The sequence below is a fragment of the Dermacentor variabilis genome, chromosome 8 (genome assembly GCF_050947875.1).
Source record: "Dermacentor variabilis isolate Ectoservices chromosome 8, ASM5094787v1, whole genome shotgun sequence".
Classification (NCBI taxonomy): domain Eukaryota; kingdom Metazoa; phylum Arthropoda; class Arachnida; order Ixodida; family Ixodidae; genus Dermacentor; species Dermacentor variabilis.
Genome location: NC_134575.1, coordinates 98,877,345 through 98,900,812, shown reverse-complemented (window position 1 = coordinate 98,900,812; position 23,468 = coordinate 98,877,345). Strand labels below are relative to the sequence as shown.

The following is a 23,468-nucleotide window of genomic DNA, read 5'->3' as shown; positions in this document are numbered from 1 at the left end:
AGGCAAAAGGCTTGTTGATAAGCACGTATAGATTGTCTGATTAGCTCGAACAACAGGGTAGGTGAATAGTTGTTACCCCCCCCCCCCCGCTTCAAAGGGTATGTCACTAAATCATCATCCACCGATGACTGCTGACTGAGCATTCAGACAGATTATTTTGTCATTTGCATTGGTGCTGCTGTCGTTATTCCAGGCTTTTGTGTATCTAAAAAAAACACTGCTGACAATTCACTCCCTTTACCCATATAGTTACACCCAATAAAGCAAACAGACAATGATTTATTATTATTATTATATGGGGTTTTACGTGCCAAAACCACTTTCTGATTATGAGGCACGCCGTAGTGGGGGACTCTAGAAATTTTCACCACCTGGGGTTCTTTAACGTGCACCTAAATCTAACTACACGGGTGTTTTCGCATTTCGCCCCCATCGAAATGCGGCCGCCGTGGCCAGGATTCGATCCCGCGACCTCGTGCTCAGCAGCCTAACACCATAGCCACTGAGCAACCATGGCGGGTTAAACAGACAATGAAGCCAGGGAAAGCATAGGGGGACTACCACTTTTCATTTAAATGCTGCATAGATAAGAACGAGAGAAAGAAATTGCACACCGCGATACGCAGTCTCAGACAACGGCACAGCGCGTGCGGGTTCCCTGTCCTCGCTGTCGGCGCGGCGCATGACGACGGCGAACTATTTGTGACTCTTCGCAAAAGCGGTGCCGTCCGCGGCGTGACGGCTTTGTATTGTTCTCGATACGTGGCGAGCCGCTTTTTCTGCGCATCCGTCATGCTGTTCCGCACCGACAGCTTTCATTTCCCTCCCACGATCTGGTTTAACACGCCCACCTGTCCGTTGAAGGAGACAATGGTCTGTCGACAATGGTCTGTCGAGAGGTTCATGAACTTGTGCTCCATCAAATGGTCGATATGACCGGCGAATGGCATGACTCCTCACTCCGTCTAGCCACTGTGTCCCAGCGCACACAAGAACCTATGGCAGCGACAGGCTCCGATCACTCGGTCTAGCAGCGGGGTACTACGTGCTGTTTCCTTTTTCATCAGCCGCGGCTGACGCCACCAGGCTCTCCAGAAGTGTCTTCTCACACTCAGCCAGCTCAAGTCGAAGCCTGACGACCGATAGTAGCTTCTCCTGTTGCTCTTTGAGCTTCATGTGTAGATCTTCACGCTGAATCTCCTCCTGCCTGGTGGCTGCCTCCTCCTCTTCTCCCTCATCGTACCTGAGCGTATCGTCTGTAGTCTCACTGGAGGGATCATCCATGCACTCCTCCAGCTTGGCGTCGATCTTTTCGCACATTCTTATGGCTTTTTCTTCGGCAGCACTCAAACGCTCGTCTGGCCATGACGCCATTGCCAACGATCAGGAACGGATACCAGGATGGACGAAAGACGGGCAGAGCGCGAGCTCGCGGGCATTCGTTGTCGTTGTCCTGAATGTACATGGCGCATACACCGACAGTGCGAGCACAATAGCCACGAATCCGGACAAAGACGAAGTGAATTAACAATTTCGAAGGTGTCACTTACGGATAACGATACTGACATTGCAATTTCGCCCGTAATGAATGAGAAGCACTGACGGAATAGCTGGAGAAATGTACGGTAAGTCTTTCAAGCTATTTCGCGCGGAGTCAGTTGCACTACAGATTCGCTGATGCGCAAGAAAAATCTTCTTCCGAGAATAAAAATAAGTCAGTCATCTTCCTTTGTACAGGTGGCGATCCCCGACTGTGAATATCGAGACACTTTTTATTCCTCTTCTTACTTTACCTGCCTTTCGTTTCTTATCGCTATAGCTTCGTTTATCTGTTGAAGTTTAGATATTCTTTTTCTGTACGTACTTATATAAATACATGGAAAATGCTTATTTTTTATGTAAATGTGCAAAACGCATGAAGCATGAGCATATAATCAACGAAAAGGAAAAAATATTCTGCGGAATTTTTTTTCAGCAGCAGGAGGGAACATCAGGCACAACACTGGAAGTGGGCTTCACCCAAGAAACCTATGGCTTCGTTTGGAATTTGTACAGACAGCTCCCGTGACATGTGTGTGATAGGTATACATTTCATTTGCTCTGTATCACGTGCGTGACGCCACTACAACGGGAGACTATTTGATTGCCATTCAGTATTCGCCGAAGGCAAGCCAGAAAAATCGTACCCAATACCGAAACTCAACAAGAAAAACTCTTTCTGGTATATATTGCCTGTAGGCAACATTAATCAATAAAGGGCTAAAAAAGTCGCACTTTCGCCCGAAAGGCGAATCATCGATTGCGATAGCAAATTAGTGGACAGCTATACGAAGTAATGTTAGTAGTTATATTGGCCGCATAAACTTATAAACATATGCATACTAACTAAAATAACAAGTATGTGTTCACGCGCGCAAGCCAACACGAACCCATCTGACTCGATGACCGGGCACATGTAACCAGCAAACGGAGACCTCAGGTGCGCACCTGAGGTTATAATAAAGCAGGTGGCGCAGGATATCCGGGGCGCGTATTTGGAATATCCAGAAAGTACAACGCATGGCAACCGCAGCACCACGCTATTGGCTTACGAGCCTGCGGGACGCCGTGATGTCACTCCTAGCAACGGCGCCAAACGATAACTCTCGTTCCCGGTGCTCTCCTGTTGACTAGACCTGACTAGACTACACCGTGTTCCAGACGTCGCAGGCCGCGTGCACCGTGGCCGCGTGCGTCTAATTGTCGAACAAAAATCTCTCACGTGACCTGATCCTAGGTGCCTAGGGACAGGATCGTTTAGGGATTTTTGAGAAGGCATGATGGTGGCGCCGAGCGTCGCCGTGGCGTGTTCGTTCTCCGGCTCGCGCAGACCGCGCGTTGTTCAACGTTGCTTATGTGATCGTGCTTGCGTTGCTTGTGTGTTGGTGGTAGGTTCTGTGTTACTTGGCGGAAAGGCGCGAGTAGTGGTGGTGCGGCAGTGCGACTTGCGCCTCGGTGAGCTCTGGCAGTACAGAATCTGCGTTGTGTGACCCGTGCTTCCTTGACAATTTGGGCGTCTCCATTTGCACGTTCACAGATATGTGCTCCTGTTTTGGTCTCATTAGCGGCTGTCGCGGGATTGTGGTGTGCTCCTTGCCTAGTATGAAGTTTACGATGCTAACACACAGCATGTTCACGTTTTTCCGTGCATATGTCATTTGCATGACGACCGAGTTGAAAACAAGGCATATGTCTGTGTTGTTTGCATTTGTGTGTTTTTAATTACTTCCTATTGTGGAAGTTCTGGCAGTCTTATTACGCAAGGAGTACGAACGTAAACATATAAACATATTTCTGTGTGTTTGAAATTTTGAATTTCCCATAATAGCCTTTACGACTGATAAGCGGGCTACACAGCCTGTGTGAATCAGCTACCTTTTGTTGCGACGCTCTTCCATGTGGTAGACTGATGCATAGTGCGCGTTTATTTCTGTACTGTTGTAAAAACCATTTGTTTATTCACCCAATACAAATGTACTGCTTCTTCGCCGCAGTACATTTTAGTTTTGCGCTGAAGGATACTAAAAGTGAGAGGGGACCGCTATCACTCAGCATAGTATGTCCACTCAGGCGACCTGAGAGGCGGCGGTTGCGCGTGAGTATAATTAAAGAACTCTTTTTTATATCCAGTGACAGTGGCCCCTTTCCACTTTTAGTATGCTTCACCGCAGTACATAGGTGTATTGCGAAAAAGGTAATTTTAAAAAGCTCAATTATGCAACGTTTTTTTCGTAGCTTGCTACACCGCAATACAGGGGTGTAGCATCGTGCAGTAAAGCATACTAAGAGTGGAAATGGCACATAGGTTTACTCATTATTTTCAATTGTGATATAATTTGCAAGTGCATCTGTGCTCTTGGTAATATTTATTGACAATTCTTTGTACATTACAAATTGATATTGCCGGGAAGCTTACTAAGGCACATTCGCCGTTTTGTAATGCATTATTCACCTTCAATGCAGGAGCACAATGCGGATTCATGCCTATGCTTCTGGCTGGACTGCACATGCTCTTTGAGAATTGATTCGTTGTTCATAAGTGCACTGGTACTTACTCTAAACTGGAGGGCTGAAGTTGATACGGAAGCACAATTTTTATTAAGGGGACAAGATGTTGCCAAGGTGGTTGTAGCAGTTTCTTTTTCTTCCGGGTACCTCTTCTACTAGAAGCTTCCATTGCAGTGTTCCGAGCCTCTTTGAGCCAGCACATAGTGTATATAAAAATTGGACACCGATTGGGAACATCACCTAAATCTCTGCCGTAAGCTGCGCACAGGATAAGTTCATGTCTATCTATAGAAAAAAGTGTAGCATGGACCAGACAAAATAAAAGGAGGTGGACTGCAGCAATACTAAGTGTTAAATGGTGCCTTATCCTTTCCGTTGAGTTTTCTGTTTTGTGCTTTTTATTATGGATCCTCCACAGTAACCATTAGAGTGCCGAACTTGAGCTTGTTGGTTTCAGATCTCATGGTTGTTACTAACAAAACAGTGTGATAAACGAACAAGGGCTTAAAGGCATCCAGTCACCTTGCTTATCTCATGGTGTTGCTTCATGAACACCGTGAGCCTTCAGACCAACTAGGAAGGGAAACTTGTTGCAATCACTGTATTGCAACCAAACGAACAGTGCTCTCAATGACAACTTTTGACAGTAGAATGCTTGCACCCAGCAAAGTCTAAGAAGGAAGCATTCAGGATGTGCAAGTGGGCCTTTTGAAGCTGGCATCATTGCTGAAGGGGCTTTGCCTGCTGCCCTCTTTATGCATACACAAAGATGATTTCTTCTGTGAGAGGGATTGTTTCAGATGTAGTTACATGGCAACAATGCTGGGTGTATAGTAGCAGAGAAACTTGTCTTTGCCCACTGTCAATAATATGTTCCTTTTCCAGTGCCCCTGTGGAAGTGCCTACTTTTTGGACACCCGCCGTGGTTGCTCAGTGGCTATGGTGTTGGGCTGCTGAGCACGAGGTCGCGGGATCGAATCCCGGCCATGGCGGCCGCATTTCGATGGGGGCGAAATGCGAAAACACCCGTGTACTTAGATTTAGGTGCACGTTAAAGATCCCCAGGTGGTCGAAATTAATCAGGTAATCAGAAAGTGGTTTTGGCACGTAAAACCCCATAATTTAATTTTAAATTTTTACTTTTTGGACACAAAGTGCTCTCCATGCATGCATGCATTTTTAGCTTGTAAAGATGTCTATTACCCCTTGCCTCAAGCTGGTCCTTATTGATGTCACCCAAGAAGGCATTGTGTAGTATGGCGATGCGGACTTACAAATCAGTGTTGATGCCAGTGAAACCAGATTAATGGAGCTGCCGTTTATTTCTGTCCACTCCATCTTCATCCAGTTACAATGAGCAGTTCTTTGTCCAAACAGAAGGCATATGTAGTTGGTCATGCATAGCCAGCGCACTAAGACTTGATGGCGTGCCTGAGAACCTTCGCAGCGTCTATATGCAAAAACATTCTGATGCGTTGATGACTTCCTTCTCTTTATCAGACTTTGGCTGATGAAGCCAGCAACTCGGTCAATTAGATGTTCAACAGGCTTCCCATTAGTCTTCCCAGCGTCTCCTTTACCAGGGTGCTGCTCATAGATATCTGTTTTCTTGACCTTGCACAGCACTTAAACCATGGCCACACCTGCTGAACCTATAGTATGCGATCAGAAAAGTGCTATACATCACATTGCTTCAAACTCATAACATGTGCTACAAGGCCTTGAGGAACATCCTCATTAATTTCCACCCTCATCATACTGTATGAAGCTTCGCATGACAAGTGCGACAATTACCATCTGCTAGTTTTTCAGTGCTATTCCTGTCCAGCTTGCTGAAAGCTATCCCAAGTGTAGCTGTAACCATATATGTCACACAAAATGAAGAAGGCCACTGAGTGTACAGGCGTTTTAATCATTATCCAACAAGCTTGGTTCTCCCTTTGCAAGTGAGTAAACCCAACTTGCTCCAAAGACATGGCCTGTGACAAACTATGTGCCAGATGCTGTGTCCCCTGCAAAACCAAAGATGTGTACAAGATCCTGACACCCGCAGTGGCTTCTACACTGGGCAAACAGGCTACTATAAGAACGACCGCCTCTACTAATATGCTAATAACATGAAAACTGGCAGAAATTTGGCTATTCATTGGGCCCAACTGCAGGTGCAAGCCACTCTTCCACCAGATGTGTGTTGTTCACAGGAACTGGAGCTATACAAATGCAGACAAAAACAATGATGTTTGAAAGTAGTAGAGTTGAACTATATTCTGCACAAGCAGTGCTACTTGCAGCACAGGTACCTTATAGCTACAATTCAAGGCTGTCCCACCATGCAAAGGCACTATTCTTGAATTATTCTATTTATTTTTATAGTGGCCATATATTGCAAGTACATATCCACATTGTGTGCAATATGGTTAAATGATGTCAACTATGATAGCCATTCCTAATCTGAGATGCAACAAAAGAACTAATATAGGCAACAAATTGTAATTCAAAAAGACAACCCGTGCACAGGATAACTGACAGACTTCCTTTTATTGGACAAAAGTCACATGTGTCACATGTCACCAGCAGTGGGTAGCAAACTTGCAAGCTTGGGTGACAGAGGCAAAACTTAGCAAAATGCTACACTCATACTCAAATGTGAAACGGCCTATGACACAAAAGACATTATATTGTACTGAATGAAAGGGCAAGGCTCCATCCAAGAACACATTATGGCACCACATAACTGACATGGTGTAAAAGATGTTAACACGCCCTCCCCATAAAAAAAGAAACACTGAAAACATGCCTTAAAAGGCAATGTGCAGCGTCTGAAAGCAAGAAAAAACAACACAAAAAAGGTTTCGCTAAGTCTTTCAATGATTAAAATTGTCAAACTGTCTTGTCACTTCTTAATGTATCTGCATTGTGTACTAGGGTGTTCTGATAAGGCAGTTTCAGCAAGTGTATTGGAAAGCAGTGTTCCCATTCTGTGTCCAATATTTCGAATTTAAAGAGGGTCAGGCTGCCTTTCAAAGATGTACATTTTAGTTTATAAAACAGAAAAAGGCAAGCAAAATTGATGTGCTTTAGAAATTCACTTAAAGCAGTGCTCTTAAATTAAAGTATTAGCTTGCACAATGCCATTATAACAGCTTTCCACCTGTAACATTCTTTATCCCAGTTGTAAAAAGATGGGAATTTCTTTTTGAACAGAACTTCTTAAACTATATTTAACAGGCGAACCAAATACATCATAAAAGTGGCATTTCGCATCTGCAACAACTTCAATGTACTTGAAATTCAGCATATTGGGACATGGAGGAAGCCATAAAAATGCAATAACGGCCCGAGAGAGTTCTCTGCAATTAGGTGAAGAAATTGGCACATACCTGCAACATTTATTGATATCTAGTGTGAACTTTAACATCCAACACAATATAGGCTTTTTCGGAACTGTTTATAACATTTTGTACCAGCGCACATACGTTAAAACGCTATTCAGTGCTTTCACGCCGTGTCCATGTATACCGAATTGCATTAACAGCACGTGAGCAGCACAGTAGTCGCAAGGGCGTTTTGTTAATTACCTCTTGAGGGCATCGCGCTGCGTATCATTAGTAGTAGTGGTGGAATACGAATCCATCTCACAGGTTCCGATCTTGTCGGCATGGGTTTCGCCCAGCGATCCTCGCAACGTAAACTGTCGCACCGGCGTAGGTCCCGATTCCTATCAATCGGCAGGGTGGAGAGGGCGCTTCGATGGATGGGACGGAAGGTCGCGTCACCCTCGGCTCGACCGCGCCAGCACGCCAGTTTCACATAGCCGCGTCTGCGTGCCAGCCACGACAAAACGTTGGCCACGGCGTTGGCCACGACCCACAAGCTACGCGAAACCGCTGGCGATGAGAGTACGTTGTTAGGCATGACGCCACGGCGCGTCCCCGCAGCCGGCAGCCAATAGCGTGGCGCTGCGGTTGCCATGCGTTGTCCTTTCTGGATGTTCCAAATACACGGCCCGCGTGGGTGGAGCCTAGCGAGGGAGAAGGAGCGGTGCGCAAGCGAGCGAGGAGTGCAGAAGTTTATTCGAGACTAGAAGTAAATTAGAGAGCTGTTGGAAGGTTAGCACTAAGTGCCCACGGGAAAACCACAAACGAAGCAGTACAGGGAGATATTGGCTGGGCATCGTTCGAATCACGGGAAGCTCAGAGTAAAATCCTATACGAAAAACGCCTGAGGAAATTGGACGATAACAGGTGGGCAGCTAAAGTATTTAAATACCTATACAGAAAGAGCGTTGACTCACAATGGCGGAAAAGAACTAGGAAGCTAACCAGTAAGTATGCCAGACACGAGGACGAAGAAAGACAGAGCATTAAACTACAGATTAAAACGCGGAAGGTAAAAATTGGATAAATTCAATGGAAAAGAAGCATAGTGTGGAACTATATCGATAGTGGAAACAGCAGATCAGGAAGGAAGCGTTTTATGATAACTCAAGAGGCAGTGCCCTCCTCTTTGAAGCTAGGTCAGGATGTCTTAGAACGCGGAGCTATAAAAAGAAATTTAACGAAGAAGAAGGCACATGTGCTGTGTGTGGTAAATATGTAGAAACAATGGAACACCTCATACTAAGATGTGATGGTATCAATCTCGATGTCGATGAGGCCACAGTCACGCTTCCTGAGGCCCTAGGGTTCAGAGACAGCAACAGTCATGTAAACAAATATGCGGTGGAAATTAGCAAAAAGCGATTGGAGGATTGGTGGCTCAAATGCAAAGAGGTGACATAAGGTTAAATGTGTAGGAAGACATATTTAAAGAAAATGGCGAATTTTAATAACTCACAACACAGTTAAACAAAAATAAAAAGCTGAGCATGGTGGCAACTGCCATCACCCCTTTTCAAATGGGACGCTTCTGCCATCCATCCAGTGCAGCCCTGATGCGTGCCCTTTCCTGTGGTACAGTGTCTAGTCACTGTACCTGTGGCGCGTGAGGCTGGAGGCTGAGGCGAGGCGGGAGGGGCTACGTCACGCAAAAGAGGCCCACATAGAAGTTCCGTGCAGCGTGCTACGAACCTACGAGCGGTGCGCCTGTGTTGAAAATGAGAGGTCCGTGTCTGGTGTGAGCGGGGCACAGCAGACGAAAGGTGCCCAAAACGTCTACGTTCACCTATGACGTCACGTCCGCTATTACCCATGATGTCACATCCGTTCATTTCCATGGCGTCTGTCTTACGGGGCCGGTTGCGCTGCGAAGCGGTCCGTATTCTGTGCCCACTTAGAGCGTCAGTAATTGATATTTCCATGCTATATGCGTGTAATAACAGCTTGTGGCTGTGAGCTGTTCGATGCGTTACCGCTAGGTACCTAGGTACCTTCTGGCCGCGTCGAATTGCAGCCGGCCTGTAGAATGGGCCATGGCATCCCATATAGAGCTATGTGAATTGCCTCCATCAGGATCGTCAGTGCGTGCACAGAACTATTCAGTAGTCTGGTTCAGGGAAGGATGCGCGAAAGAACGAGGACGTAAGAAAACACTGGCATGACGAGCTGCTCCATCAGATCGTGTTACATCGCGCTTTTTTTCTAGGACCATTTCGCTCGAGCGAGATGGTGTTTGACAGCGTTACTACAGCTTTTTTCCAGCTTTGCTGCAGCTCATTTAATCATCACATGTATTCTTTTAATAAGACAAATGGCATCGCTGCGCGGAAGAGCGCAGCGATGACTACCACAGGAGAGGGCACGCATCAGGGCTGCACTGGATGGATGGATGGATGGTAGGAGCGTCCCATTTGAAAAGGGGTGATGGCAGTTGCCACCATGCTCAGCTTTTTATTTTTGTTTAACTGTGTTGTGGGTTATTAAAATTCGCCATTTTCTTTAAATACGTCTTCCTACACATTTAACCTTATGCCACCTTTTTGCATTTGAGCCACCAATCCTCCAATCGCTTTTTGCTCATTTCCACCGCATATTTATTTACATGACTGTTGCTGTCTCTGAACCCTAGGGCCTCAGGAAGCGCCGTGCCTGCTGCGCATACACGCTTACCTTTCCTAGCGCAGTTAAGACGCGGTACCAGCTCTGCTACTGCGTAATACAGGGTCACTATGATAAGAAAATTAAAAAGAACAAACGAAATTAATGCAGAAAATGTGGTCAAATGTTGCCAAGCATGATAAACGGACCTGCCTCGCTAAATAAGTCAGCTTCGCCCCAGTGTAATGCGGTGAAGCGCACCCAACCGTATTGCAGTGAAGCACGTCATAAGTGAAAAGTGACCGTTTTCGCGCGACATATAATATGTGTTCCTTAATGATGTACGCGTGCACCCGCCGTCTCCTGTTACATTACGCGCGCCGAGGCGCCTAAGTGTACTGGCCGGCCTTCAGCGCTATTTCGGACGTGGCTGTGATGCTTTGAACCGTTGGTTTGTCGACCTCGTAAGCCAGTTAATGTTTAAACGGCTATTTTTTTCTGAACTGTTGATTTCTTCCATAATAGCTATGTAATTTCGTAGTTTCCTGTCCAACTGCTTTGGTCATATGCGAGTCAAGGTGTTTTCTTTAGCCGAGCGCAGTTTTCGAAAGCGAAACGACGCTTTTGCATCCGCATATAGTGCCGTCGCCCATTTACAGTCAATCAATGTCATTTTGTATGTGACTGGGAAACCACCCAATGCGGGGAACTCACTCGCACGCGGGGAACTGCATAACTAGCCACGGGATTAGCGTGCCTCTAGGGAAGCTGCTTTGCATCAGAGGCCAGGTGCCCTTGCTATGCTTCACCGCAAAACATTTTGTATGTCTAACCGCTTAACATATTTGTACTGCGGTGAAGCTAACCTTACGGAACCGAATTTCGCAACGCTTTTTAGACTCTTGCATCTCTACCAGCCACTACCAAACGCTTGTCGATACGTCTCTTGGCAAAGGTCCAGCTAAATCTCTCCAGTTGGGAGTGGGGGAGACTCACATATATGAAAAGTGCAAAGCAAAGCAGTTGCCCCAATGAAGGCAAGCTCCCCTGTCGAAACATTTGCACCAGCCTGTTCGACCACCGTTATCACCACAACATATTTGTGTGTTGCGGTGAAGCATGCCGATATTGGGAAAGATTTACGCGAATCTGGAAGGTATGGTTTCAGTCAGCGACGAACCTAATGTTCTATGCTCAACAAAGCAGATTTTCGTGGCAGGATGCATGATGTCTTGAGAACTTTTGTTGGCTAAAGCCATACATGTCAGGTTAGCTCTTGTCGCAATAATACGCTTTACCGCAATACATAAGAGGCCTCGCTGCAGGACACGCCCGCTGTAGTTAGCCAAAACCTTACATGACCGTTCACTGCAAAACACATCCTGTATTGCGGGGAATCGTAATAAAGCACCTTTGTCAGTTTAGAATGTAAAGACCCTTGCCCTTCGCTTTTGTGATATCATGACTCAGTTTAATGAGAACTTGTATTCACTGCTAAAAACATCCACATTGAAATGGAGACATGAACACTGATGGCAGCCTGTGTGATGTTTTATCCCTTTACTTTTTGTGTACCTGTCATGCTGCCATTATTAAATTTTCCTGTACTGTGTAAGAAGCTTACGTACATAACATTACATCACAAGGAGCAACTGCGTAATTAGTGTTCAAGGACCAGTATGGTGGCTTTTCTCAAGAAAGGTTTGCGTTATTTTGTTGTGAAGGTTTTTCTTTTAGAGAGGTAGCTTTCTGAGAAGAAACCAGATGTCAGGGAATAGACCTCAGTGGCACAGTAATCTTGGCTGCCTTTTGCTCAAGCGTGCCCTAGACATAATTGAGTGATTTGCACTTGCAACTGAACAGCAGCCTTAATTTGCGAGACCAGTGATATGGCATATTTTATCAAACTAGGCGACACATAGCATTACCAGTCTGAGCAGAGACCTGTTTAAATGTTTGTCACCTTTAACACCTTGATTTTCGACCACGAATTCAGAAAAATCTGTAGCGCATTTAGAACCTAGATTTTAAATGCTGTATAAGTTGTCTTTTTGTTCACTGCAGTTGCGCTCGGCTTCTGTCCAAACGGGAGAGCACTTCTGCATAGCTTATTAGGGAACATTTTTATTTACATACCTTCTTTTTATTTATCTCGCCTACAATCACGATCAAATGTTTATAGCACATGAATGTGCTGTACATGAATCTAACTTACAATGCCATGTTCAACAGCACAGTGCATGTAGCTGGTGTTAGTTCATTCAAGCTAAGCATACTACAGCCTTTAACTGTAGGTATCTTGGTATGAGAGCAGAGAAATGGATATGCAAAGACAGTTGGGCGCATTGAGACATCTTTGTTGTGTGTGAAAAGGTGACAGATACACAAAATGGGGAGAACACATGCACTTTCATATTTTCTCGCGCACAAAAAAAGCCAGAGGAATAAGATTTGTTCACTGTGCCATAGAAACTATGTTTGCTCTCAAAGGTAATTCTGATTCATTGGATTTGTTCCTGTGCTGTGTTTATTTTCTTAAGTGTGCTTTAGTTTTTGCACGTTAATGTTTCAAACTCGTTTTTATTCTCACAGACTGAACACACCATGTCTTGGTTTGACTTCCTGGTACAGGATACTTGCACTTAGCATGGAGTGATGAAGCAGAGTGGTGTACTTTTATTAAATGTGCAGATTTTAGCAGTATAACAGCAGTTCATTAAAAAATATGTGCTGAAAATGAAGCGTTCCTACCCACATTCCTCGTTGTCTAATTATGCTTGTATTCCTGTATTCTCTTCGGCAAAACCCCTTATATGAGGAAGTGATCATGATAAGTGCTCATGAGCATTTTAAAGAACAGCCTTGAACCCTACTCGTGCACTGGTAATATGTATAGATGCAGTGAAATTGCAACAGAAGTCAAAATAGCAAACATGATGTGGTATTTGTCAGAAATGCATGTCAGCAATTTTTGCATAAAACGATATACTTAGAGCATACTAGCACTACAAAGCACCCATCTTTCTTGTTAGGCATACATTACCACAAGCTCTTTAAAGGTAGTCACAAGAGAGATGCTGGCTTTAATGACAAACTATAAACGTTAAAGGCAGCCATGAAAATGTATTAAGTAATTATGCAATGCTTAGCATTTACTCAGTTCAGAGAGCTTCCAAAGTTGCCATAAGGCCTTGATAGCTGTGGATGAGGGAACAGTTGTAGCCCTATTTGGAGCATGAGAAATGAACATTAAGAATCAAACATAAGTAGCAACTCGTAGTGCAATTAAAAAATCTTGTTATACCTTTAAAAAGTGAGTGAAATGAAATTAATGTCACAATTTTCTTTTCTTTTTACTTCATTTAGGTTGAATATACTGATTTTAGTAACACAAAAAAGCAAAGGGGTGAAGCACATAAGAAAAATGCTAGTCTGTTTTTTATATTTTGCCTTCTCTAAATTCAAAGTTCCGTAAAGTTAACTTGGAAAGCTAGGGTGAAGCCATTGCTTCAGCCTGTATGGTGCATAACAGCAGCAATCGGCAGCCTAACTGCTTGGATTTACAGTGCCTTATTTGTATTGTACACTTTTTAAGTGCTGAGCTATTGGAAGATTGATTACAGTGACCAACATGCTGATCCAGTAGTTTACTGAGTAACATACATGGAGAAGGGTGGAAAGATAGGACAGAGCACAGGGGATGTATTCCGTGCCCACCTAGTCGAAATGTCCATTTCATCCGCTCCTGAAGTTCTGATTGGCTGAGCTGGGGTATGCATGAGAACGAGACATGCTCCCCCAGCTAATTTGCACTTCAGTAGAAAAGGATATGGACATGTCCACTAGATGAATACTTACAAAGCTATTTAATAGAGTACTTCTGTAACCAACATGCCTGCTATGCCATCCTTGCTTTCAATGTCTGTCTTAGTAAAAGTGTGAAAGAACCAGGTTTGTGCATGAAATGTTTTCCTGGGGGTGTGTGCCTTGAAGCCCGTAGATGTAATCACAGGAAACGGGGGTGGATCCAGAGTAGCACCAAAGGGCAAGCCTTCATCGAAAAAAATATGGAGGGAAGTGACTGCATGCTCAAACTTGTCAGTTCACAAGCTTGCCAAGACCAAGTGATGTCAGAAGTTGATGAAGCCTACATGGTTAATGTATAACCAAAAATGACGTACAGCGCGAAGGACAAGGACAACGATAGACGACATAAACAGCGCTGACTTCCAACAATATTTTATTGCGTTGCCACATCGTGTGTATATATACAAGAAGAGGCATGCGCAGAAAATGTACGACAGTCACATGGGGTGTTCTAACAGCAATGCATGTTAGAACACCCCATGTTTTAACATATTCCAACTAAAAATTGCAACACATGATGAAATAACTGAAATAGCTAGGGAGAGTTTAATAGTACCATGTGACTGTCGTACATTTTCTGCGCATGCCTCTTCTTGTATATATACACACGATGTGGCAACGCAATAAAATATTGTTGGAAGTCAGCGCTGTGTATGTCGTCTATCGTTGTCCTTGTCCTTCGCGCTGTACGTTATTTTTATTCATGAATTACCAACTAGCCCAAGCAACCACCCTAGTAATATATAACCGCTTAGGCCAAAATTATTTAGATACTTTTTATGAGGACTACATATTTACTGGAAATCTCAAAATAATTATGTTAATGCAGAATACCTTCCACTAGTTGTGACGTCCTTGAAAGAATGAAAATGTTTGAGTTGTACTTGTGCGGTGCATGAAGTTGCTTTTTTTAAAAAAACTCAGCAATGGAAACAAAATGCAAAGAGTAGTACTCCAAATGTATTGCCACCTCTTTAGGGCTAGATGAATTCAAATAATAATAAGCAAATGATGATCGGACATAAAAATAGATGTTTCGACTCCCACGTGAAAGCCTTGTTCACAACGATTGTGAACAAAGCTCCAGTTGAACCGGCTCTTATTTTTCATTTTTATGGTTGTCATCTAATCTTAAACTACTTACCGTGCCTCTTTTGACCAAACCAGACAGGCTGCCATCAAACTCTTCACTACTTCAATGCAAATAATTGGAGGTTGGCAAATATCACATTTTTCTATAGGAATAGTAGGTATCGAATAGTGAAACACTGATGCATACAGTTACAGCAGGCATATTTATCTTGGAATTAAGCACCATGCTCGTATCGTCTAGTAAAAGAAAGACAGCTATCAAGCAACATTAGGATTACTTTTAAACACAAGTAATTATACCTCATATACTTGTAGCAGGTGTAGTGCTTCTCTAGAATCACGTCCAAACTGCACAGACTAAAACATTAAGCTGGGATGTTCAAAAAGACAAGTACATGTTTTGCTCGCCAAGTGACTTTTAGTGTGCTCAATTATGTAAAGTGTGCTATTATATGATTAATGTCATTTGCTAATGTAAAGAAAGAACAAGCCAGGATCTTTTGCTTCATATATATGCGCTGAATCAAGAACGCAATTAGGGAATAACACCAGAAGTAAACACAAATATTTGTGTGCTTTCTGGCATAAGTCTCATGTAAGGCACGTAACATGCTTTCCAAAGCATCCCCTACCTTAACTTACAGCTGCATCACATGAAGGCACTTTCTAAGAACACACATGATTCATGATCATTCACTGTGTTAGTGACTCCCATTGAAGTAGACTGAGAACATATCTGGGCATTGCATTCAATAGCTGATGTAGAGTGAGAAGACTGCTGCTTGTAGGTATGAATGAACCAAGTGAATAAGAAATATAGGTTCTCAAACTTCTACCACTAAGTGTGGCAGCACTTAAGAAAAACATATTCCAACTAAAAATTGCAACACATGATGAAATAACTGAAAAAGCTAGGGAGAGTTTAATAGACCAATAAACAGGAACTGCAAATTCCCAACATTTCTAAATACTTTTCTTCACATGTACTAACCTCATAAGTATGACTTCCCTTAATGCTCGAACCTCTGCCTTAATTTCATAACTCCCCATTCTCGCTGCTTTGCTCATGCTGATTGACATCTAGCACAAAGGTTGGCAAAAGTAGCTGAGCATGTGCATGTGTTGTGAGGCAAGCTGCCCACATCTGGTAGCCATATGCCAATTTCTCAGAGCAGATGAAAGGGAAGCCTTGAGGGTAAACCATAGAGAAGACGGATGTTCAGTGATAACTGAAAACGCCAACATGGAAAAATTGGACAGCCCACAGAATCAGCAGAATTGAGATAGTTTGGAAACACTGAAAAGATGCATTATGATATTTATGTTATACAGGTTCCGGTCAAGTTGAAGATTTTCATTGTCTAATAAACTTACAATACAGTGCGTGACCAGCAATACTGTATGAAACCTAAATAATTTTAATAAAATCACCTAGAAGTCAGGATGGAGAAGTGACTGAATTGAGAATGCTAAAATGGATGAGGCGGAGGCAGATTGTGAAGACAGGTCTTAAAAAATTAACATCCAACACACACTTATGTTAGCAAAGATTGGACTCGATGTTCAAGAAGAAATCGACTAAGATAATTTATTGGTATACATGCATGAGAGAGCAGCAATAATACAGCAGAGATAACTGTCATGCAAGAGGAAAGGACATTGGTCTAAAAATTAACATTTGATCAGAAGAATGGTTAAGCATGGGCTCAGGCTCATGTACAATTCTGTATGGTATGCATGATGTCAGAGCTGCATCACACAATAAACGGTTGCCTTACATGCCTCGATTATGAAATGATGCGGGCCAATAGTGGAACAAGGATAGCATCAAGAGGGGGCCTCCTCCAAAAGGAGGACGGGAGGGAAACAAGGCGAGAGAGATTTTCTACGCAACAGATACAGAGTCATATGAGTCAGAATTAGAACCAGCATGTATCAGGGGAGAGACAAACTTCCAGGGGCCTCCACCTGAATCAGCCAATGGTGTAGGCAAAACGGTGCATATATATTCCGGTTTGGTAGGCATAAAGTACTACATCTTTTTCATACTGTGTTTACCTTTAAACTTAGGCCAATATTGCTTTAATATAGCAGTTGTCAACTGGCAGATAGAAAATAAATCTGCAAAACTAAGTGTATATCCAGAATATGGTAATATAGCTGTCTGCTTATAATTAGTAACGAAAGCTCTTTTTTGCACACAAATAATTCACTGATATTTGCAAAAGAGCATCATGCAGTAACTTAATTGTTCTTGGTTAAATAGAGCACAAAAATGCTTCACTCAAACCTATATACTGCAATTGTTTATATGAATGATTATTTGTCGAACTGGTCGATGAGGACATTATATTTATTGCTGCAGGAAAATACTGGCAATATTACGTGACTGAAATGTTGCAATCTCACTCAGTATGTACGCAGTCCCTTTGTACATTAATTATGGTACACTGTCAATAAATGTGTAGAAGTCGAGTAACTTTACTCCACAGAGTTGGAGACTCTCTTGAAAGGATGCAGAGGTAGCAGCAATATCCATTCTGCATTGTTACGTGAGTTCTTGTTAATACAGAGTAATAAAGTTTTGACTTGATGTACAATCAGTATAATGCTACATTAATTGTTTTATAAAAAGGTTTAAATCACCGGTCCAAACCACATAAACAAGTTAATTACTAGGTGCACGCATAACGCGGATTAAAGAAAGAAGTACTTCACCACTGCTGACAGAACAAAACATTGAACATGTGCCAAAAATTGCCTTTGCATGGTCCCTTTAGTAAAGCTGTCATGGGTAGCAGCACTCTGCAGTTTGATTGAGTGAACTGGAGTAACATTGGGTAAGCAGCATCAATTGATCCGAGTTCAGTTTCTGTGGTTCTTTCCTTGCCACTATAATGGACAGAATAAGCAAAAAAATTTCGCACCCATGAGCGATGTGGAAACCATGGCCCAAGGAGCTGCACAACAAGGTATATACGTTCAAATCTCTATACATTTAAACCTCAGTATAACGAAATTCTCGATATAACGAAGTATTTAACTTTTCATAACCTCTTCTCCATAGAACACCATGCATTTAGAGCCTCAATATAACGAATTGTGTTTGTGTGCAATTTCTATATAACTAAATTTCGCTTCTGCCGCAGAGGAGTGCCAAGACAATCAATGGTAACTTCCGCGGACGCAGATAGTCAAATGACTTAATTTAATAGGAACAACAGTCTGGAGCCGCATCACGTTCCGTATGAATTAAGTCCAAGGTCGATCACATCCTATCGCGCCCCGCGCATATGTGCTTTAGGTGCGAGTTTAAGTGTGCGAGGGTGAGACAAGGAAGATGGTGGCTTCGTAAGTGCGGCCTTCCCACGCGAGCAATGGCAAAGTGGAAGACGAAAACGAGTTCGCGGTAACGCAATCAAACCTGCGCGAGGAGGCGGAGTGGGGGGTAAGTTGGCGCGCGTCTCGGCCATGACTGCGCGTGGCTGTGAGCGCGGCTGAGCGCATACGCAGCCGCGCACCTTGCTCTAGAGGTAGTCTGCTGCGTGTGGAAAGAGCGGGCATGCCAAGACGGCATGGCATCATGTAAGGTGTTTTCCTGCACGTTTCGTATTGAAGGTTGCGCAATCTCGAGTGTTGATCACCCGTTGGAATGAGAAGCAAACGAAGCATTCGCTCCCAGCTGCCGGCGCTTTTCATGACAGCGTCGTCGCAGTGCGACCGGGCGACGCTTTGGGGGCGGAGTGCACGCGAAAGCATGGCGTCACTTAATTCGTACCGCTGATGTGAATATATCAACGTGGCATGAAACCGTATCATTCATCGCTGACTCCTATATTCGTCAAGATAAATTGTTTTCTCATTCAAACTTGCTTTTTTTTATTGCCCAATAATTCGGAAAATTGCATGGCCCCTTTCCGTGCAACAAAAATCGATCAGCTACTGTACTCATTCGCATAACAGATCGAATTTCAATACAACGAAATTTCTATATAACGAAGCGAATTACCGATTTTACCTACTTTGTTATGTCAAGGTTTAAGTGTGTAATGAAATCTCCTGTTCTCTACACGGGGGTGGCAATGTGGGCTTGTTCGTTGATCATCATGGAACGGCATGTAGTGTAGCGCAGCAAAAACAAGAACACAAGAAGAAATGAAACACAGACGCAAGCGCCTAATTATGTCAGTGTTTTGTTTCTTCTTGTGTCCTTGTTCTCATTCCATTACACTACATATGCCATTCAATACTTTCACTGTCACATTTATGAGCACTGAAAACCTAGAATCAACTAATATTTTGCCTGATTGCCATAATTAAAAAGGAAAATGTGAGTATAGTAGGTCTAATTGAGTTCTGGTGATTTTAGTATCACTGACAGCTTTTAAGAATGTTTAATCGTTTCTCCCGTTAAGGCAGAGTACTGCTACAATAAGTGTGGACGTAGGCAAAAACGAAATTTTCGGCTCTTGCATCAATTTTATGGCATGTTGCAGGATCTAATCAAGTGGTTTCAATTTGACGAAGTTCTCCATTTAACAAAATAAAACTTCACATCCAAATAAAATTTATTAACTAGACTTACTGTACATTATAACCAAAGTACTGCTTAACTATAAGCAGCTACAGCTGTCACGAGTGGCGAGCAGAATTGAAATGGCATTGCTTTAGTCGAAACACGCCGAGCGCTGCTGCTAAAGTACGCGCCACATGCACTGGGCAAGAAAAAATCTGCAGGAACCGCGATACCACACGCAGTTATTCGAAGCAGGACATAAAAATGCCGCGGACTGAAATCGGTTAGTAAATGCATTCGAAAGCAGTCTTTTGATTAGGACTTAATTGTTACTATCAGCCACACGCTCGCATAGCCGTGCGGACGCTTCACTATGCGCGGATCGGCTGGCTGCAATATTGGTGCACTCTATGGGTGCATGTTTAAAGCACAGCGTTTTTTGCCTATGGCGTGATCTTTTCGGGTGCTCCATGGCTGAGGGTATTGCATGGTAGAGAATTGGCCCCAGTACCATAAGTACACAGGTAGGGCGGTCCGTGCAGACGAAGCGTAAACGCCAGCTCAACATAACCACGTCGACATTATTCTGTAGCGATTATTTGTGCGAAAGCGTCAAATGGCCCATTGAGCAAAAAAGCCGGCGTCTGTCGTCTCAGCGAAACAGCACCTCAAATCCCATTGGCTGCGACCACGTCACGAGCGCACCTCGACGAAACAGAGCGGGTGAAAGGGTACACCTGCTGTCGCTCTAGCGCGCCAGGTGTTGCGTGAGGGGAGAGGGCGTCGCCGCGATGCCACGTCATCCTTGCTCTCGCAAGCCGGCGCCCGGTCCGTATATTCCCCCCCCCCCAACTGGGCTTAACTGCTGCACGTGCCCAGTGGGGCAATGTCTCCACTAATGTCTCTTCGGAGTGCCATCACTAGGTAAAAACCTAACATCAGTACCTTAGCAAAAAAACTGATAGAAATTTCTACAAGTCTCTCAGGAATATGTATAGGTTGTACAGGTCCTTCTAAGAGTGATATATATTCCTACCTGACCCGTAGAACTCTTTACCAGACTGGTAGGCAGCAGACAGATCTCACTGTGCTGCCTACAAGACCAAACAGCATGATTTATCAGTCTTTTAAACCCAGATAGATATCATCATACGACATACAGCAATCTAAATGAGGCACTGATAAAGCATGTTAGAAATAGCACACACACCGGTGTCCGCACATCTGAAGAGATGTTTTTAAAATGAACTGAATATACAACCCCGAATGCATTGCCTGCCACGCGAATAGGGGCTCTATAACGTAAGACTATTCCAATTCTGCAATCAGCCCACCGCGATTGGTCAAAAACGTTTTTGGACCACCGCCACTTAATTCACCTGTCTGTCACGCGACGTCACGAAAACCACGATAGCTCCCCATCTAATATGACCTGTACACACTGATTATGCATAATTTGACCAAACAAAACAAAAATAGTTCTTTATGTTTCGACGCCTTTTTGCCATTAGCCCTCGGCTATTGGTCAAAAGTTTTCGGGCTGCACCTACTTCACCTGCCTCGCACGCGACATCACAAAACCGCAAAACCTTACCGCGTTGAAGAGACGTGTACGCGTTAAAGATTCATTAATATGCCGAACAAAACAGAACTTCCTTCTGAATGCTCCGTTCCGAAAGGAATGAAAGATGGCTGCCGCCAATCACTCCGGCACTGGCTACTCGCCCCTGCTGGAGAGCATGGGTTTATTTGCGTGTAATCAAACTTCTTGCGGGACCGTTTAACGTTTTCGAGAACTTTCGGCACATTTACGACCTCGTTCTGCCAACTCTTTTTTGCTCAGCATCCGTTTTAGCGTCATTCTTAAGTTTCCGTTGCATGCCGCCGTGATTGTGGACGAGCCACCGCAAACTAAGTAATGTTAAAGCGGACCAATCGTAGACGCCGGCACCACCCTCTTAATCCAGTTATCGATATTCAGTGCAGTGGCTCGGCCCCATCGAATCCCTCTCCACTTGAGCATGTTCCTCGCCTCTTGTGAGCCAATTAGATCAGAAAAGCCGCTCAGTGCAGGCAATGTTATTCGTTTTTCAAGTAAACAAAAGTGGCCTCCTATGAACGAGGGGAGCACTTGATCGGTTTGTTCAGAAAACCCTGCGGCTGACCGCCCGATGCTTGCGTCGGCGGTTACACAAATTTGACGTCAGGAGATTGGAATAAAAACTATAGGAATAGTTTTACGTTATCCAGCCCCAGATTAAATACAAACACAGTTGGGATATTAGAGTATGAAATAAAAATGAAGTGTGTAAACTGTGCAATTATCAAAACTTTTTACAGCTTGTATGCAGATATATTATTCTAAACATGTTTCAATATAAATTAAACCACACTTTTTCAAAGCAGAGCAGCGTTACTTAGTCTGTGAAAGTACATTGGGGAAGTTGCATGAGGAAAGTGTCAGTCCATTTTTGTAGCAGGTGTGCTCCAGTTCTTTTAAGACAAAATTACATGTACAAATTTTGCAAGATGGATGTGCAACATTTATTGCATATCCAAAACAGGATTACTGTCATCATCATCATCATCATCATCATCATCATCATCATCATGCTATTTATGTCCACTGCCGGACGAAAGCCTCTCCCTGCAATCCCCAATCACCCCTGTCCTGCGCCAACCGATTCCAACTAGCACCCGCAAATTTCCTTATTTTGGCGCACCATCTAGTCTTCTGCCATCCTCTACTGCACTTTCCTTCTCTTGGTACCCATTCTATCACCCTAATGGTCCAACGGTTATCTAATCTGCGCATTACAAGACCTGCCCAGCGCCATTTTTTTCTCTTAATGTCTATTAGAATATCATCTATACCCGTTTGCTCTCTTTCTGTCTCTTAAAGTTATACCTAGCATTCTTCGTTCCATCACTCTTTGCGTGGTCCTTAGCTTGTTCTCAAGCTTCTTTGTCAGTCTCCGAACCTCTGCGCTATATGTCAGCACCGGTAAAATGCACTGATTGTATACTTTCCTTTTCAATGATAATGGTAAGCTCCCAGTCAGGAGCTCACGATGTCTGCCGTATGCGATCCAACCCATTTTTATTCTTCTGTGAATTTCCTTCTCATGGTCTGGGTTCCCTGTGATTAGTTGACCTGGGTAAACGTACTCCTTCACAGACTCTAGAGGCTCACTAGCGATCTTGAACTCTTGTTCCTTTGCCCGGTTATTCATCATTATCTTTGTCTTCTGCATATTAATCTTCAGCCCCACTCTTACACTCTCCCTGTTAAGGTCCTCAATCATTTGTTGTAACTCGTCCGCAGTGTTGCTGAACAGAACAATGTCATCGGCAAACCGAATGTTGCTGAGGAGTTCACCGTCGATCCTTATTCCTAAACCTTCCCAGTTTGATAGCTTGAATACTTCTTCCAAGCATGCAGTGAATAGTAATGGAGAGATTGTGTCTCCTTGTCTGACTCATTTGTTCATAGGTATCTTCCTACTGTTGTAATAAAGTCTATTTACAAAAGCAAAACAAAGCACTTTCAAGTCTGTGGATACTAACTGCAGCTCCAACATGTCAGGCTGAGTTTGTGAATGCCATAAATTAGACACTACCGACGTGATTTCATTAAAGCTACTTTCTGGGCTAGTTGGTGCATACTTGATTTGAAAATTATAACAACGCTAATGCACATATCCACAAAGGAACAAGAACAAGACACCAGGAACATGACTACAAACATGACAAGGGTTTATTTTACACTCCATTATCTAAAGAATAAGCAAGCAACTTTAGCCACATTTAAACAAACACATAAGAGGAAGAACACAGACTGAAATACCAACTTCACCATGCCCATTTGTGCTTGCAGATGCTGTATAGAATGCCTGGTCTAATTGGCACATATTTTTATCATATTACAACGTCATATGAAGCTATTTTATTCAGACTATGCACTTTTGCAT

General features: G+C 43.5%; 1 protein-coding gene across 1 annotated transcript in view; it reads left to right on the top strand.

The window, feature by feature from the left end:
• The first annotated feature begins 1,395 nt into the window (after positions 1-1,395).
• The window catches only part of LOC142590453 (uncharacterized), a 95,259-nt gene continuing 73,186 nt past the window's right edge, over positions 1,396-23,468 (top strand). The window contains exons 1-2 of the mRNA XM_075702577.1: positions 1,396-1,625; positions 1,976-2,082. The gene's annotated coding sequence lies outside the window, so the exon portion shown is untranslated. The remainder of the gene's footprint in view (positions 1,626-1,975; positions 2,083-23,468) is intronic.